Source organism: Aquarana catesbeiana, linkage group LG13 (genome assembly GCF_042186555.1).
Source record: "Aquarana catesbeiana isolate 2022-GZ linkage group LG13, ASM4218655v1, whole genome shotgun sequence".
NCBI lineage: Eukaryota > Metazoa > Chordata > Amphibia > Anura > Ranidae > Aquarana > Aquarana catesbeiana.
The window spans coordinates 180,303,998-180,324,508 of NC_133336.1; positions in this window are offsets into that span (position 1 = coordinate 180,303,998).

Sequence of the window (20,511 nt, forward strand, 5' to 3'; positions counted from 1 at the left end):
ATCTTGCTTTACAGGTGACAAGGTGGCCCTGGTTTGGATCTTGGGCCACTCATTCATTTTCTGGGGGGCCAACGGGCTGATGTTTGTCCGAATGGTAGGCAGCTAGGTATCCCAAGACAGGAGGCTCGGGTCAGATGGATCGGGTTACCGGGTATGCTGTGGAACAGGGTAAGGTCATAAGTCCACAAGTTCGCTCGTTGGGACAGGGCTCCAGATGTTTTGGTGCTTCATGTGGGGGGAAATGACATGGGGGTTAGGTCCATGAGGGATCTTATCCGCGACATCAAATGCGATTTTTTTACGCTTACAGGTGGCCTTTCCTGGAATGGTTATTGTATGGTCGGATATGGAGGACGTCATGGCGGTGGGCTTTGTCTGCTAAAAAGGTTGATAGGGCCCGCGTAAAGGTAAATAAGGAAGTCAGCAGGTTCATTATGCAGAATGGGGTGTGACCATACGGCATTGGGAGTTGGAGGTGGATACATGGAGGTACCTTAGGAGTAATGGGGTGCACCTTAATAAAGTGGGTACCGACCTCTGGGCGTTAGGCTTACAGGATGGGGTACAGCGTGCATTGAGGGTTTGGAGGTGCGCACAAGGGTAAGGTTTTACCCCTTGCGTGCGGTGGCAGTGGTTTTGGGTCTGTAGGGAGATTTATGTTATGGAGATATAACATGGTTGGTACCCATATGTAATATGGGTTTTGTTATGTACCTTCCGGTTACGAGGGGTTAACCAGGAAGGGGTAAAAGTTAGGTCACTGGGAACGTTGTGTACCGTCTCACAGTCTGGGGTTTGCGACTGGAGGCCTAAAGTTTTTACGAAGTTTTTCACAGTGACCTGTGGGTGTGTTCCCCTCCAAGACCCCAATAAGTACTGAGAAGGTTATTATTAAAAAGTTATTTAAAAAAGTTATTTAAAAATGTTATTTATTTAATTATGTTATTTTATTAATAAAAGGCCAACAAGGCCATTTACTCCAACACCTTGTCATGTCATTTGTGGGGAGGATTTGGAGGGAATTGAGTTTATATTAAGGGGTGGCTTAGAGGACTGGGGTTAAGTCCTTCACATGTCAAGAAGGTCCTGGAGCAGAGGATAGAAGGGGATCAGCGTAGGGACAGCATGACATGTGCGGACTGCACAGTCACGCTGTTGTATGCCGTTTCCCCTTTAAGAAAGGGGGAGTGGCGGAATCAGGAGAGGCTACGCTGGGGGAAGATTAGGTGGAAGAAGGGGGAAGTGACGTCAGTGGAGAGCGGCGGGGAGAAAGATTTCCACCCAACCTCCCTGGTGTGCTTATGGTAAAAGGGGAATATGGAGTCAGCTTGGGCAGTGGTTTTGGGTCTGTGAGGTGGAGGAGATTTATGTTATGGAGATATAACATGGTTGGTACCCATATGTAATATGGGTTTTGTTATGTACCTTCCAGTTACGAGGGGTTAACCAGGAAGGGGTAAAAGTTAGGTCACTGGGAACGCTGTGTACCGTCTCACAGTCTGGGGTTTGCGACTGGAGGCCTAAAGTTTTTACGAAGTTTTTCGCAGTGACCTGTGGGTGTGTTCCCCTCCAAGAGCCCAATAAGTACTGAGAAGGTTATTATTAAAAAGTTATTTTAAAAAGTTATTTAAAATGTTATTTATTTAATTATGTTATTTTATTAATGAAAGGCCGTCAAGGCCATTTACTCCAACATAGATGTTGAATGCGCTACTCTATTTACAATGCACCACTCCGTTTAGCATTGTGTGTGCATAAGCCTCCTAAACGTTTAACATATACCTTAATTAAATAGTGTCTCCATAATTAACAGTGTGTAAAACAGTATAGTACAAAATTCAAAATATTCCAGCATACGAAACAAATTTCCAACTTGATGTGCAAAAAATTATTGAATAAATGTGAATTTCAATAAAAATAAATAAAAATAAAAATCAAAAATCAATATCCCAAAAAATTACCACAATAAATAGTGTCCAAAGTCCACATGCAAAGTGCAGTGTGTAATGACTTCAGCAATAGTTGTGCGACCTTTCTTTAGAAGTACAACATTTGTTTTATCGTGACATGATCACCACTTCCGTGACAAACCACCACCATATGAATTGGCCACTCACCAGATGTTAATGAACAATGTGTCTTCGGTTCATTAAAAGGGATAACCACTCCACCTGGATTGTATATATGTTGTCCCCAGTGCGTTACATATGAGCCTTAGTTCTCCTCATGGGAAATATATAAACAGCAATCATTGCGCAATATGTTTAAAAACGCTGTTTATTTAGCCAAATAAAAGAAGTAAATTCAAACTCACATTTAAAAGTGCCCTCGAGCCGGCACTAAGCTATTCCAGCGGTTAAAGAGGAGTTCCACCCAGGGGGCCGTCAAAAAAAAAAAAAAAATTAAAAGTCAGCAGCTACAAATACTGCAGCTGCTGACTTTTAATTGGACACTCACCTGTCCCTGGGTCCAGCGATGCGGGGGATCGAGGCCCCGCTCGTCCCCCCCCTCCGCTCGTTGGCGCCGGCATTTCAACAGTGGGCGCCGGGCTGTGGCTTCACAGCCTGGCACCCACTGCGCATGCGCGAGCAGCGCCGCGCGCCGTGATTGGCCACTCAATCACCTGGGACCTGTAATGGGTCCCAGATGATTGACAGGAGGGAGGGAGCAGAGCGGAGCCCTTCCTGTGCCTGGGGGGAAGTGATGTCACCAGCCCAGGCAAAGGAACAGGCAGACTACGAGGGACCACCTAGCAACAGGCATTTAGAGGTAAGTGAAAAAAAAAAATATCCAAATTTTTTTTGTTTTTTTTTTTTAGATTTTTTCCAGGTATTTTTGTTTTTTGGGTGGAACCCCACTTTAGGGATGGGTGTAGTAATGGCGTGGTTACCGATGAGCGGTATGAGGTTCGTCCGCACTCGGCTTGCGCTTCACCCCTCGTTCTCGTCAAAACCGGACGTAGCGTAATCACGTGACAGAATATCTCCCAGCAGCCTGTACGCGTTTCGCATCATAGTATGCCTCATCAGGAAGCATTTTTAAACATATTGCGCAATGATTGCTGTTTATATATTTCCCACGAGGAGAACTAAGGCTCATAGGTAGCGCACTGGGGACAACATATACAGTATACAATCCAGGTGGAGTGGTTATCCCTGTTAATGAACCGAAGACGCATTGTTCATTAACATCTGGTGAGTGGCCAATTCGTATGGTGGTGGTTTGTCACGGAAGTGGTGATCATGTCACGATAAAACAAATGTTGTACATCTAAAGAAAGGTCGCACAACTATTGCTGAAGTCATTACACACTGCACTTTGCACATAGACTTTGGACACTATTTATTGTAGTAATTTTTTGGGATATTGATTTTTGCTTTTTTTGATTTTTGGTTTTTATTTATATTTATTGAAATTCACATTTATGCAATAATTTTTTGCACATCAAGGTTGAAATTTGTTTCGTATGCTGGAATATTTTGAATTTTGTGCTATACTGTTTTACACACTGTTAATTATGGAGACTATTTAATTAAGATATATGTTAAACGTTTAGGAGGTTTATGCGCACACAATGCTAAACGGAGTGGTGTATTGTAAATAGAGTAGCGCATTCAACATATATATTACATAATTTTTTCACCTAATGGTCTTTTTTGAAAGCAGCAACTCAAAGTGTAGGGGAAATATTATTGTTTTCACCGGTGACACATATATATTCATTTACTCCAACACCTTGTCACGTCATTTGTGGGGAGGATTTGGAGGGAATTGAGTTTATGTTAAGGGGTGGCTTAGAGGACTGGGGTTAAGTCCTTCACATGTCATGTCTGGGATTACACGAAGAGACAGAAGAATTTGAGGCAACCTACATCCAGAGAAGATCTGTGGTTAGTTCGCCAAGATGTTTGCAACAACCTACCTGCTGAGTTCCTTCAAAAACTGTGTGCAAGAAGAATTGATGCCGGTTTGAAGGCAATGGGTGGTCAGACCAAAAACTGATTCGAATTGGATTTCTCTTCTGTTCATTTACTTTCCATTTTGTTTAATTGATACAAAATAAACTATTAACATTTCTATTTCTGAAAGCATTCTTCATTTACAGCATTTTTTTTTTATACCTGCCTAAAAGTTTTGCACAGTGGTGGATAATATATATTTAATATTTTTTTCCAAACAAATGAATCAGACTCTCAAATACAATTTGTATTCATGATGAATTGTTGAATCAACTTTAACGCCTGTAGCGCTGACTACTGTTGTTTTTAGCCATATGTGTGTTATGCAGTACATAAGTTGTTATAGTGCCATCTTGTGGATAATTGAAAAGGTACAATACTTTTACGTTTCATGATTAAGTGAAGTGACATGGAAGTGATTGATTGTTTACATCGGAACTTTAGCTGTGACCCACCCACAATGCTCCTGGACAAGAGGAGAACTGAACTGCATTGTGGGAGGATATAAAAGGGTAAGGAGCGGCCATATGAGCTCTCTTGTTCCTGGGATGTGTGGCCTGCCAGCAGGACTCTGTGGGTGTGTGTGCCCCACAGGGTTACGGCCTACTTTGAGAAGGAGCGGAGCAGCTGCAAGGATCCTGCCGTTGTATCACAGTGTGCTGGAACAGCAGAAGTGATTGTTCCAGAGACCCGTGGGGAGGTAACCGAGGACTCCTGGTCGTTAGTGAACGGAACAGTGTGACGGTGTGGTGGTGCCTCCATATGGACTGAGAACTGCTGAAACGGATACATCCATCTGCCTGGATCCCGTGTGGTGAGAGGGTTGACACCTGGAAGTTTGTTTAATACTACACACACACTTAGAACTGTTACAGAGTGTTGCTGGGACTGATAGTCCCACAGAACAAGTTAAGTTGGAAAACAGTACATCTGCATAGACTTCAGTATTCAAGAGCGGATGCTAGATGTTTGTCTTCTTCATATGAGAACACTTAGTCAGTCTGCCGGATTATAACTGCTTTAGTGTATTACCTTACACTGCGCAACACCCAAAAGGAACCCCTTGTGGATTACAATTACAAGTTCTTAGCTAGCGAAGACTGAAGACGTCAAGACTATCTTTTTTTTATTGCAGGGCTCTGCATTCATTTAAAGTATAGTGACTTTACAGTTTAGAGCAGGGGGTGCTCCCTGGTATAGATATATACAATTAGGTATATTTGTGTATGTTACCAATTGTCATAACTATTTACTATACTATTGCACTACGTTGGTGTGATAGTGTAGTCATTGTAATAACCCTTTATATAAATATACTACTTATTCAAAGAAAGAAATTATTTCTGGTTATTATTGAAGTTTGTGTGCAGTGTTGTTATTTCTCCTGCAGGTGGAGCTACAGACACCCAGGTAGAGGTAAATATAAATATAAGTGTATATTGTGGGTTAAAGTCAATACTCATATCATTACAACACTGCACTACAGCTGTCCCAAGGGGATTGAACAATTTAAGAGGGGTAAAGAGATAAGAGGACAGGCCGCTTTAAACCAGCAGCTCCACCGAGAGTTATTGCTTTACGCCTATTATCAATCTTCTTATATTTACACATAAACAGCTGCCACCCATTTTCAAAGCAGGAAGTCATTTTCAAGGACAGGCATGTCAAATTATTATGTACTGAGCTGCATGTGACATTCTCACGCACCAGCTTTGAGGTCAGCAGTGGTTTAAGCATTAAAATCTAAAACCCCCCGTATGTCCTGCTGTAATACATCTGTGGTGAGTTGCAGTGGTAAAACTGCTGAGCATTTCTTTAGAACTGAACTATTTTTACTCAAATCTTAAAGCTTGCTTAGCGGGTCTCTACAGGCAAATGGAACTGGAGATCTTTTTCTGTAGCTTCTTGCCTATGCATTCTCAGACTGTCAGTACTTTTTGGCTTCTACTAGTAAATCAACCACTGCATGTACCATCAGCAGTATAGCTGTTTTTTATTTTCATTCCTTTTTTTTTAGGGTCTATTTTTTATTAATTTGAGCTATGCTAAGGTGTTATTTTGTAGCATTAGGCAGGTGCATTGAAATGCATTGACGTCTTTTTCTGTTTTGTTTTGGCATGCATTTTGACAATTGTTTCAATTGATCTCACTAATGTGTGTTTTAATGCATTGTACTTGCTTATAATCTTACAAGAAACACACAATTCTGAATGGGTGTGATCTGAAGAATTTTAGTCCATCCAGAAAATAGTATTTCAGATCAGAGTCCACTAAGGGATCCGCCTGCTCAGTGGGGGGGGGAATCTCTCCACTGATCCCCACTGAGCAGGTGGATGACAGGTCCGAGTCCGCTCCACTGATGCAGAGCGGACATGGGCACAACCCGACCCTCCTCTATGGGTGGTCTGATGTAAACGGACAGCCTGTCCGCTTACACCTGACTGTGATCTGATCCAGCAGGATGGAGAATGGATCCCCCCATTGGTCTGTTTTTGGTGGATAGGATGAGATGTCGGTGGGTGTAAATGGACACATGTCCGTTTTCATCCGCCGCTCCACAGAGGGCAATGGATGGTCCGATCGGGTTCACCTAAAAAGCTGACAGGCGGACCTGATCAGTCCACCCATGTGAAAGGGGCCTTACAGAACAAGTTCAGTAAAATGTGACTAACTACTACTAGATATAGATATACAATGACCTAGATGAGAACCCTTATCAATGAGGACCTTCACAGACATCTAGGTGAATGTTGGAGAATTTATGTCAGCATTTCATGTTTCTGCAACTGATACGTCACCTAACTACATTAAAAGTGTGCCTGATCCTAACTATTAAAAAGAAGAGTAGCCATGCTAATAATCTTCGATTTACAGGTTCTTTACCTGCTTAAAGATCGCCCACCGCATATACACTGCGACAGGTTAGCTCTATTACGCAAAACAACGTACCTGTACGTCATTTTGTGAAATAGATACTGTGGGCGCGCTGATTAGCCAGAGGGTCCGCCGGGACGCGATCGTTCCCCAGCTGATCGTTCCCCAGAGAGGCAGAACGGTGATCTGCCTTTGTAAACAAGGCAGATCGCCGTTCTGACAGGGAAGTACACAGTGATCTTGTGTTCCTGCTAAGCAGGAGCACGGATCTCTGTGTTCTTCCAGTCAGTCCATCCCCTACACAGTTAGCAAGCACCCCCTAGGGACACACTTAACCCTTTGATCCTCCCTGGTGTTAACCCCTTCCCTGCCTGTGTCATTAGTACAGTAACTGCATATTTTTAGCACTGATCACTGTATTAGTGTCAACGGTCCTCAAAAAAGTGTCAAAAATGCCAGTTAGGTGTCCGATTTGTCTGCCGCATTGTCGCAGTCCCGCTAAAAATCGCTGATTGCCGCCATTACTAGTAAAAAAAAAAAATGCAACAAAAATATGCCATATTTTGTGGACACTATAACTTTTGCGCAAACCAATCAATATACGGTTATTGGGATTTTTTTTCACCAAAAATATGTAGCAGAACACATATTGACCTAAATTGATGAAGAAATTAGATTTTTTTATCTATTTATTGGGTATGTTTTTATAGCAGAAAGTAAAAAATATTGTTTTTCTTTCAAAATTGTCGGTCTTTTTTTGTTCAAAGCGCAAAAAATAAGGTGATCAAATACCCCCAGAAGAAAACAGTATTTGTGGGAAAAAGGACATCAATTTCATTTGTGTACAGTATTGTCAGTAACGCAGTGCCGTATCGCAAAAAATGACCTGGTCATTAAGGGAGTAAAACCTTCAGGGGCTGAAGTGGTTAAAGGCCCATTAACACCAATGCATTGTGGTTGATGTGTTATTGCAACAAAAAGCAATGCATTATGCACACGTTGCCATTTATTTTCAATGGCACCCCAAAACACTAAAGCAGGCTATTCAATCAGGGTTTCAATGGAACCCTAGGGTACCTTCAGAAGATGCTAGGAGTTCCTTGGGCAATGAGCGATATCTGCCTGTCATATAAGTAACCATTGGCATCAGTGATCTTTTTAGCTATCAGTAAGGGTGTATTCTTACCATGACCTCAAATGTAAGGAGCACTCTGACCATCAGGCTAATGTGCTGTGAGCAGTAAATATTGTAATTCTTAGTAGGGGATCTCTGAGACCAGAAAGTTGTTTTCAAGGGTTTTTCCATGTCAAAAAGGTTGAGAAGGGCTGTGCTAAACAAATGCACCTATAATGCAGCGTTTAGTAACACGCTAACCGTATTAAGACGAAAATGGTGCATGTCTAATTTTAGGTCCGTTATGGTACATTGGTGCCCCATTGAAATGAATAGGCTGCTTTCACGCAACGCAAGTTAACATACCATAACTAACCAGATTGATCAGATATGGGCTCTTGATCTGGGTAAATGAAACATATAGTACATAGGTGTTTATTTTAACCTCCTGGCGCCAAGCGCGTGCAAATATGCAGCCTCTCGGCTGCCCAGCCTTGCCACCGAGAGGCCGCACATTTGAGTGCATTGGTGCCAACAGAGCTCACGCCCTGCTTGCTCCAGGCACAGTGACTGGCGGCTACCGGAAAGCTTCCGATTGCTTCTTGTGATCGGGAGTTTTCCGATCATGCGACAGCCAATCACGGCCGTCACATGGCCATGAGCCCCGCCCGAGCCCCCCCCCCCCCCCCCGGCAGTCCAAACCCCTTACCCCTTATAGGGCTGGTGGGAGCCAGTGTCAAGGGGTTAAGCAGCACTTTAAGGAAAAAGGTCATAATGGCCAACATGGCCAAGCAGGCTACACAGCAAAAGAATTCCATACAGTACAACCTATTTTAAATATGATCAGCTCTTAGAGGGGGGTACACTATGGGGTTGATTCACTAAAGGCAAATAGACTGTGATCTTTGCAATGTGCAGTTGCACTCTGCAGGAGCAGTTTCCAGAGCTTAGTAAATGAGCAGAAGCTCTGCTGACTTCCATTGCAAAGTGCACAGTCTATTTGCCTTTAGTAAGGATAGGATCCCAAGGATAGGTTCATTTAGTCCATTTACCCAGGGATCTTCTTGGTCAACTAATGACACAAATTTGACCCTTGTAAAAAGTGATAAATCATTAGGTTATTAGTTCCATGTTCATTGGTATACCATATGTAATCAAAGAACAATTCTGATGTTCAGGTTAGTGCACGTTATTCTTATTTCTCCTATTTACCCAATTGATGGTGCATGAATATGTGGAGAAGGTGCACCACCTCTGTGTAATATTTGCACATACAGGTGGGGTCAGCCAAGGTATTTATCTTTTTATCCATATGTCTTTTTTGATTTTGTCTTTTCTCTCACCACTGCAAGTATGATCACAGTTAGCTGGTTGCAAACAACATATTTCATATTCAGGTTTAGAGATGATGCTTGGATAAGAATTAAATCTATTTAGGGACTATGCTTGGAGGGAATAAGGAGCACTTCATGTTGTCACAATCCCTTCTCCCTTCCTCTCAATAAAATAGGTAACAAGGTATTGCATGTGGACTGCTTCTGCTCATCAGACTGTATACCATGATAAGTCCTGGATAACACGACTAAGACATACCAGATGTAGTGCCAAATGTGTTCCCGTATATCGCTATAGCCCTCTGACCCCACTTCCAACCTATAAGTAAAATGATACGTCTGACACACCTTATGGAGTAAAATTTACCGGGCATTTATTAACCACAACAACATATGAACATTCCTTAGAATAGAAATATAGAACAATAGGAATAATGACCCCCCCCCGAGGTTGCCGGTCCTTGGAGGCACTGCTGAACCAACATAAAAATTGTATCTGCGGAATCACTTAAGGATCCTCAGCCGCAGAACACTGGCTCGAGGACAATACCAAATTTTCCACTCACACCTCCATTTCCATAAATTTCCGCTAAACCACTGGGATTAACCATAGGATGCCATACCATAGACGGGTCATTACTCTGATTTTGTATAGAAACTTTTGGACGCCTCCAAGGACCCCAACGGCCATACTGCTACAACCACCCAACAAGTCCACCATCCACAGTGGCGGGAGGGAGCTTCTTCTTCGTCCATTGCCTCGAAGTGCCCCTCCGACTTCACAACCTCACCTCCCCACCTACGTTGCCCCTCCCTGCCTTACTTGTAACCAATCCCTGTCTCCACACGTTGTACCAATCCTGACAATCTATTAACTCTTTAATGGCCAAACTACCCTGCTAGCCTAGTCATGCTTGTCCTTCGCCTATTTTTCTTCTTTTTTTTTTGTTTGCCTTTCCTGACAGCTCCTGATGCTTTTGATGATGAACGTATCTCCATTTCCTGTTATTCTCATACAAATACATCAGCCTGTCTCTTGTTTAAGCCCTTGCATGTTGTGGAGAAAACAGCATCATTGAATGGAATAATTTCAGCCTTCAGCTCATTAGTTTCATGGCTATAAAGTATTTTTAAAGTCTAGGGAAGCTTAATAGCTAACATCTGTCCCTCTCTTGGATCCCATTTCCGTCATAACTATCTCTCTGTTAGCTATGATGTGTAGGTCGGTAAAAAACATTTGAATTATTTAAAGGAAACTTGTACAGGGTGAAATATGACACTGCCAATGCCAACTGCAACTAAAAACTGGTTGCATGCCTGACCTTCTCATCTTAGTCACTGATGAGGATGAGCTCAGGTTTGGGTCGTACTTGGGTTCAGTCAATGACATTGACCTAATATAACCACTGGGCCCTACTGTGACAATGTCACGAGCATCCCTGATCCTTTGTGTACATGCAGCTGCAGTATAGCTGTTATGCTTTTGTGTCAGGGAATGCCTGAACAATTAATTTGTTTGAGTAATTTTTAAATCAAGCAGATTCCTTTAACCACTTCCTGACCAGCCACCGCACATATACTGTGGCCACTCTGTGCCAGATCATGTACCTAGTACATGATCTGGCACTTCTGGGTCTGGGGCAAGCACACATGCTGCCGGCGACCTGCTCTCACTGTGATCACACACAGCAGGAGCCCAGCGGCATGTACTGCAGACTCGATGTCTGCCTGCAACCGCCGATTGTACAGTACACAGGCAAAACAGCGATCTGCCTATGTAAACAAAGCAGATTACTGTTCTGTCAATAGGGAAGGTATTGATCCTGCATTCCTGCAAAGCAAGGACATGGATCCATGCCTTCCCCTAGAAAAAGCACCTCCCACACAGTGAAAAAGCACAAACTAGGCACACAGTTAACCCTTTGATGGCCCCTGATGTTAACCCCTTCCCAGCCAGTGTCATTAGTACAGTGACAGTGCATATTTTTAGCACGATCACTGTATTACTGTCAATGGTCCCAAAAAAGTGTCAGTGTCCGTTTTGTCCACTACAATATCCCAGCCCCGCTATAAGTCGCTGATCGCCGTCATTACTAGTAAAAAAATTAAAAGTAAATAAATAAAAATATATCATAGTTTGTAGACGCTATAACTTTTTGCGCAAACTAATCAATATACGCTTATTGGGATTTTTTTACCAAAAATTTGCAGCAGAATACATATTGGCCTAAGTTGATGAAGAAATTCCATTTATTCTTTTTTTATTGGATATGTGTTATAGCAGAACGTAAAAAATATTGTTTTTTTTCCAAAAATTGTCAGTCTTTTTTTGTTTATAGCGCAAAAAAACACAGAGGTGATCGAATACCACCAATAGAAAACTCTATTTGTGGAAAAAAAGGACATAAAATTTATTTGGGCACATTGTCGCAGGACTGTGCAATTGTCAGTTTAAGTAACGCAGTGCTGTATCGCAAAAAAAATGGGCTGGTCAGGAAGAGGGGTAAAACTTCTGAAGGTTAAGTGTTTTTTGTATAGAATTAAACTCAATAATTAGATTCTTTCTGTAGACAGAATAACCATATATAACCAATTATCAGACAATAGTTTGCATTTTGCGGAATCCAACGGTTATTCCCCTGCAGAAGAAATAAGCATCAAACCACGTCAAATGGCCCAATAACAGAAAAATAATTAAATAATAATAATTAAAAATGGAAAAACTAAAATAAAAATTGGATGGTTATATTATCAGGGGAGAGCAATTAGGTTGCCCAAAAGAAAAAAGGAATAGGCTTATCGATCTAAGAAAACAAATCACAGAGTAAATTATAGTTACCCCTTTTCAAAATGGCTGTTGGCTAAAAATGGTTGCTACCAGAATCTCCTAAAATGGCCGCCAATTACAGGTTGTAGTTGCATTCCCAAAATGGCGTCTCGCTATGTGGTCGCTATGGGGGAGTGCGTTGCGCTCAGAATGCAAAGATCAGGAGTGAACAGAAACAGAAAACAGGAATATTGTTGTGCTACTCAAAGGATTTTTAAAGTGTAATAGCCACCAGCATCGCCAGTATAGTAACCGTGTAGAAATGTGAAAAATAATAAAATGCAGCGCTAAGTGAAATATGTCAGATTTGTAGTGTCTAAAAGGGTGAGTGACCACCCTATATATAATAAATAATGTGTATATTCATCAAACCTGTGTATGGTGATGTTTAAAAATCACAATGATCACATAGAACGTAAATTCTAGTCATCACAATAATCACATAAAACATAAATTCCAGTTAAAATAAATAGTGTCCAAAATGTGATAAAAATTCATTGCCAGCAGCACTGTGATGTGCATAACAAGAAGAAACCATATGTGAATTCCTAGATTCAGCGGGTAATCCTCATACATTCAGAATCCACATGGAAATGAAGGGGTAAATGCGCTCACCAGAAGGGATGGACGCTCACACCATACGGCGGGGTGTCATACAGGCTTACGGATCTATAGATCCCAGGGATGTCTGCTGGAGGGTGCTGGTGATGGATCCCAATGAATGCATCTGAGACAGCCTCTGGAGCAGGATGGTCTGTGTATCCTTAGATGGATGGATGGATCAGTTCCCCTCTTGTAGCACACAAGTGACCGAACAGTACAGTTCTCACCTTGTCAAATGAAAACCATGTAAGGAAAAAAAGGGAATCTCCACATGGTGCATGAACCAGTAAAAAAGGGTTTATTCAAAACCATCAGGAACAAAAACGAAAGTTTCACAAACTTCAGATAAAATGGATAAAATAGTGATCACAAAACAAAGTAGAAAAATAGTTTGCGTGGTAACGGGGTAACGGCTTCAGCATATGCCCCTGTAGATGGACATTAGTCCGAAACATGTCGGGTTGCTGAAGCCGTTACCCCGTTACCACGCAAACTATTTTTCTACTTTGTTTTGTGATCACTATTTTATCCATTTTATCTGAAGTTTGTGAAACTTTCGTTTTTGTTCCTGATGGTTTTGAATAACCCCTTTTTTACTGGTTCATGCACCATGTGGAGATTCCCTTTTTTTCCTTACATGGTTTTCATTTGACGAGGTGAGAACTGTACTGTTCGGTCACTTGTGTGCTACAAGAGGGGAACTGATCCATCCATCCATCTAAGGATACACAGACCATCCTGCTCCAGAGGCTGTTTCAGATGCATTCACTGGGATCCATCACCAGCACCCTCCAGCAGACATCCCTGGGATCTATAGATCCGTAAGCCTGTATGACACCCCGCCGTATGGTGTGAGTGTCCATCCCTTCTGGTAAGCGCATTTACCCCTTCATTTCCGTGTGAATTCTGAATGTATGAGGATTACCCGCTGAATCTCGGAATTCACATATGGTTTCTTCTTGTTATGCACATCACAGTGCTGCTGGCAATGAGTTTTTAATCACATTTTGGACACTATTTATTTTAACTGGAATTTATGTTTTATGTGATTATTGTGATGACTAGAATTTATGTTCTATGTGATCATTGTGATTTTTAAACATCACCATACACAGGTTTGATGAATATACACATTATTTATTATATATAGGGTGGTCACTCACCCTTTTAGCCACTACAAATCTGACATATTTCACTTAGCGCTGTATTTTATTATTTTTCAAAGATCAGGAGTGGGCTGCACCCAGAATGCAGGGTTCAGGAGTGCGTTGCGCTCAGAATGCTGGGTTTGAGAGTGTGTTGCGCTCAGAATGCAGGATTTGAGAGTGCGTTGTGCTCAGAATGCAGGGTTTGAGAGTGAGTTGCGCTCAGAATGCAGGGTTTGAGAGTGAGTTGCCCTCAGAATGCAGGGTTTGAGAGTGAGTTGCGCTCAGAATGCAGGGTTTGAGAGTGTGTTATGCACACATGCACTCCAGCACACATGCACTTCACTCCCCAATATCCATGTCACCAGTAAGACATGCTCTCCAGCACACACTTCAATCCCTAATATCTATGTCACCAGTAACACATGCTCTCCAGCGCACACACACTTAAATCCGCAGCGAGACCTACTTTCTGTCACACTAGTTAGATGCCTCATTTCCCTCTGTTATATGAAATGCCTCATCTCTCCTTAAAATATGAAGTGTATTATGCTACTCTATTATATTTAAAGCTTCATGCATCACTATTTAAAATGAACCAGTCAGCCATCTTAAAATGTAAAATTCAAGCCCTGCCTGCTATTTGGTGAAAAGCCATCAATGCTCGAGTCTAAAGTTTTGCCTGAAGATGGACTTTAAACAAACTGTTATTTAAATTTAGCGAGGTCCCGGGCTCCCAGAGGCCTAATGATAACCTCTAAGGTTAGGGACAGCTGACATCCTTCTGTGTAGAGTGTGTTACAAGGCATGGTGGGTGCAGTGCAAAGTAAATTGATGGGCGGCAGACATTTATTGAATAGGGATGAGCCGAACACCCCCCTGTTCGGTTCGCACTAGAACATGCGAACAGGAAAAAAGTTTGTTCGAACACGCGAACACCGTTAAAGTCTATGGGACACGAACATGAATAATCAAAAGTGCTAATTTTAAAGGCTTATATGCAAGTTATTGTCATAAAAAGTGTTTGGGGACCTGGCTCCTGCCCCAGGGGACAAGGATCAATGCAAAAAAAAGTTTTAAAAACGGACGCTTTTTCGGCAGCAGTGATTTTAATAATGCTTAAAGTGAAACAATAAAAGTGTAATATCCCTTTAAATTTCGTACCTGGGGGGTGTCTATAGTATGCCTGTAAAGGGGCGCATGTTTCCCTTGTTTAGAACAGTCTGACAGCAAAATGACATTTCAAAGGAAAAAAAGTCATTTAAAACTACTCGTGGCTATTAATGCATTGCCAGTCCGACAATACACATAGAAGTTCATTGATAAAAACGGCATGGGAATTCCCCACAGGGGAACCCCGAACCAAAATTTTTAAAAAAAATGACGTGGGGGGTCCCCCTAAATTCCATACCAGGCCCTTCAGGTCTGGAATGGATATTAGGGGAACCCCGGCCAAAAAAAAAAAAAAATGATGTGGGGGTCCCCCTAAATTCCATACCAGACCCTTCAGGTATGGTATGGATTTTGAGGGGAACCCTGCACCAAAATTTAAAAAAAAAACGGCGTGGGGTCCCCCAAATATCCATACCAGACCCTTATCCGAGCACTCAACCTGGCAGGCCGCAGGAAAAGAGGAGGGGACGAGAGAGTGCCCCCCCTGAACCGTACCAGGCCACATGCCCTCAATTGGGAGGGTGCTTTGGGGTAGCCCCCCAAAACACCTTGTCCCCATGTTGATGAGGGCAAGGGCCTCATGACCACAACCTTGGCTGGTGGTTGTGGGGGTCTGCGGGCGGGGGGCTTATCGGAATCTGGAAGCCCCCTTTAACAAGGGGACCCCAAGATCCCGGCCCTCCCCCCTGTGTGAAATGGTAAGGGGGTACAAAAGTACCCCTACCAATTCACTAAAAAACTGTCAAAAATGTTAAAAATGACAAGAGACAGTTTTTGACAATTCCTTTATTTAAATGCTTCTTCTTTCTTCGATCTTCCTTCATCTTCTTCTTCTGGCTCTTCTGGTTCTTCCTCCGGTGTTCTCGTCCAGCATCTCCTCCGCGGCGTCTTCTTCCCTTCTTCTCCTCGGGCCGCTCCGCATCCATGGCATGGAGGGAGGCTCCCGCTCTTCTCTTCATCTTCTTCTCTTCTTCATCTTCTTCTCTTCTTCATTTTCTTTTCTTCTTCATCTTCTTCTCCGGACCGCTCCGCATCCATGCTGGCATGGAGGGAGGCTCCCGCTGTGTGACGCTTCTCCTCTTCTGACGGTTCTTAAATAACGGGGGGGGGGGGCACCCGGTGACCCCGCCCCCCTCTGACGCACGGGGAATGCCACAGGGAAGTCCCGTCATGTCCCTGTGCGTCAGAGGGGGCCGGGTCACCGGGTGGCCCCGCCCCCGTTATTTAAGAACCGTCAGAAGAGGCGAAGTGTCACACAGCGGGAGCCTCCCTCCATGCCAGCATGGATGCAGGGCGGTCCGGAGAAGAAGATGAAGAAGAGAAGAAGATGAAGAAGAGAAGAAGCTGAAGAAGAGAAGAAGATGAAGAGAAGAGCGGTAGCCTCCCTCCATGCCATGGATGCGGAGCGGCCCGAGGAGAAGAATGGAAGAAGACGCCGTGGAGGAGATGCTGGACGAGAACACCGGAGGAAGAACCAGAAGAGCCAGAAGAACCAGAAGAAGAAGAAGAAGATGAAGGAAGATAGAAGAAAGAAGAAAGAAGAAGCATTTAAATAAAGGAATTGTCAAAAACTGTCTCTTGTCATTTTTAACATTTTTGACAGTTTTTTAGTGAAATGGTAGGGGTACTTTTGTACCCCCTTACCATTTCACACAGGGGGGAGGGCCGGGATCATGGGGTCCCCTTGTTAAAGGGGGCTTCCAGATTCCGATAAGCCCCCCGCCCGCAGACCCCCACAACCACCGGCCAGGGTTGTGGTGTTGAGGCCCTTGTCCTCATCAACATGGGGACAAGGTGTTTTGGGGGGCTACCCCAAAGCACCCTCCCAATGTTGAGGGCATGTGGCCTGGTACGGTTCAGGGGGGGCACTTTCTCGCCCCCCCTCTTTTCCTGCGGCCTGCCAGGTTGCATGCTCGGATAAGGGTCTGGTATGGGTTTTTGGGGGGACCCCACACGTTTTTTTGGGGTTTTTTTGGCGCGGAGTTCCCCTTAAAATCCATACCAGACCTGAAGGGTCTGGTATGGAATTTAGGGGGACCCCCACGTCATTTTTTTTTTTTTTAATTTTGGTTCGGGGTTCCCCTGTGGGGAATTCCCATGCCGTTTTTATCAATGAACTTCTATGTGTATTGTCGGACCGGCAATGCATTAATAGCCGCGAGTAGTTTTAAATGACTTTTTTTCCTTTGAAATGTCATTTTGCTGTCAGACTGTTCTAAACATGGGAAACATGCGCCCCTTTACAGGCATACTATAGACACCCCCAAGCTACAAAATTTAAAGGGATATTACACTTTTATTGTTTCACTTTAAGCATTTTTGAAATCACTGCTCCCGAAAAAACGGCCGTTTTTAAAACTTTTTTTTTGCATTGATACATGTCCCCTGGGGCAGGACCCAGGTCCCCAAACACTTTTTATGACAATACCATGCATATAAGCCTTTAATATTAGCACTTTTGATTTCTCCCATAGACTTTTAAAGGGTGTTCCGCGGCATTCGAATTTGCAGCGAACACCCCAAATTGTTCGCTGTTCAGCGAACTTGCGAACAGCCGATGTTCGAGTCGAACATGAGTTCGACTCAAACTCGAAGCTCATCCCTATTCTTGAATACAAAGAGAATTATTGTCTCTTGAACAGAACTGTGGGAGAGAGGGTTTAGGGCCAGGACACCCTCAGGTAGATGCAATGCTAATTGGCAGACTCTGAGGCTTCTATAGGCAGACAGCCATACAGGGAAAGGCATCCAGTTAGACACCACATCTGCATGGGTAGGACCACTGTTTCTTATGGCAACAATCTTGCAACAGTTTCTAACAAAGGTTGCAATGAACTTTTTTAATTCCTCTACAGCCTCCTACTGTAGATCTTCACTCAACTGAGCTCCCAGTCTTTCACTAGACTATCAGATCCACTTACCACTAGATCCCTTGAGCTCTACCACTTCTCTTACTCAGTATTTTCCTCAAGCCTCAAGACCCACTGGGTCCCTAACTTGGTACTCACAGATACCCCTCAAGCGTCACCATGCTAGGTCCCTGGCTTGGCACCCAATGATGCTCCGCAAGCATCAACTTTGCTGGCTGGGTCCCCGGCTTGGTACTAGCTAAAGTTTCCCCACTTCTTCACCATCCCCGGCTGGTGAAGACTGCTCTGGTACTTGCTTCAGTTACTCACAGTGGTCTCTGGGAGCAGGGTGGATGGCCCCTTGGCGACAGCTTCCCCACATCTGATTTCCCAACTGGCTGAACCACTACTTCTGGTTGGACTACAAGCCATAAGTCCCAACCCTACATAGCTTTTACTGCTCCTGGATAGGCCCCAGGCAGCCTAGCAGCCAGGGGTCCCCGGGATAGGCCTCAGGCTTCCAGGCTATCGGCCTGGGTGACATAACACACATCCACCTAGATAGCCGTCCAGGTGGCACAGAACCCCGATCACCTGACTCCACTCAAATAAATAGGCTCTCCCAGCAGGCCAAGGGACCAAAGAAAATCCCTGCCCACTGGCTGAGACACCCCATCCATTCATGATCTGGCCTTGCTAAGCCCTTGTCATTCTAATATCACCAGCTACGACACTACCTAGTGACATAAGAGAAAAGGTGCAGAGTTAGAGAGGAATCGATTGATCTTTTAACAATTGGCCAAGGCAACTATCACCTGGCAACTAAATTTAATAGCAACCCTGCCTAAACATCAGTGTGCTACATAAACAAAGCTGCCCATAGCTGCCATTGCCAAGCTTCATTCTTTTTAAGAACTAACAAATGACAAATAGTGTAAATTGGCTAGAATACTAGTAAATCTCAGTGTGCAAAGATATATTAGCTTTGTAAGAATAATCATCTTTCATGTTGGGTATCCTACGTGTGTGGATGTTGCTGTGATATGTAAAACTATTAGTTTAGTTCTTTTACATTTTAAAATTGGGTGCCTCGAGATTGTCCATAATTTTAAAGGGTTTTGCAACTGAAAAAATGTTGAGAAACACTGGTGTAGACTCTAATGCCCCGTACACACGGTCGGACTTTGTTCGGACATTCCGACAACAAAATCCTCGGATTTTTTCCGACGGATGTTGGCTCAAACTTGTTTTGCCTACACACGGTCGCACAAAGTTGTCGGAATTTCCGATCGACAACCACGCGGTCACGTACACCACGTACGACGAGACTAGAAAAGGCCGGTTCAGAACCAAGCGCGGCACCCTTTGGGCTCCTTTTGCTAATCTCGTGTTAGTAAAAGTTTGGTGAGAGACGATTCGCGCTTTTTCAGACTCGTGGCTTTCAGATCGTTTTCTGCCGTTCATTTTGTGCTTGTGGGTTTGTATCTGCTCTTCAGTGCGTGCAGTCAGTTCGTATTGGAGTTTTCTGTGGGATCTTGTCCGCTCGTTGCTGTTTTTCAGGTCGCTCTTCACAGGCCTTGCTGTTCTTCAGTGCGTTTTGTTACTTCGTTCTGAGCAGCCGACCGTTTTCTAGCCATGTTGCGTATCCGTACTCCTCGTAGAGTTTGTGCTGTGCGGGGGCTTGGTGTTGGGGTCCTGACCTTGACACAAGTCCAGTCCATGAACAGGGTGGGGAGGAGTTCATGGACCAAGAATTGGTTGCTTCAGCGTGACCAGTTCTGTCACATGCCTTTGCTCCGTGAGATCCGTGAGAATAATCCTGATGATTTCAGGAACTTTCTCAGGATGACGGACCCCGTGTTTCACCGTCTGTTGGCTTCGCTGACCCCCTATATCAGCAGGCAGGATACCTGCATGAGGCAAGCCATCACTCCGGAGCAGAGGTTGGTCGCTACCTTGCGGTATTTGGCCACAGGGAGAAGCCTGCAGGACCTCAAGTTCTCGACAGGCATCTCCCCCCAGGCTCTGGGGATCATTATCCCAGAGACCTGTTCTGCCATCATCCAGGTCCTGCAGAAGGAGTATATGAAGGTAAGATTTTTATCCTTTTATATCACATTTTATGGTATTGAATGTTTGCTAATATATTGTATTTCTTTCCTCATTCCCTAATTACCATGATTGTAATATGCTGTGAATGTCCCCTTTGTCCTCATGCATGCTGGATTTTTATATAATTATTATTTTAGGTCCTTCATACATATTTCCCCTTCAATAACCTCCCCAGCATTGTGTATCCTGGCCCTATATTCACCTCATGTAGTCACTTAACAATGTATTTTATCAGCTCCATAGTAGTGCTTTACCCCAAACACCCCCTAAAATGTTTGGAAATGTTATTTTTGATTTAAATTCAGGCAGAGGGCCAGAGGCTTTTTTTTGTGGTGTCCCCAAATTTTTTGTAACCCTCCCTCCCCCAACTGCTAAGTCAGCTGATCCCAATTCTCTATCCTCAATCATCTATCTGCTGACTTTACCAAACCCATACACACTATACCCATCTCTTTAGTGGTCAGATTTATGGATGAATTGCCCAAAGCATGTAGTGCAAGGGCCTGCCTGTATACTTTCCA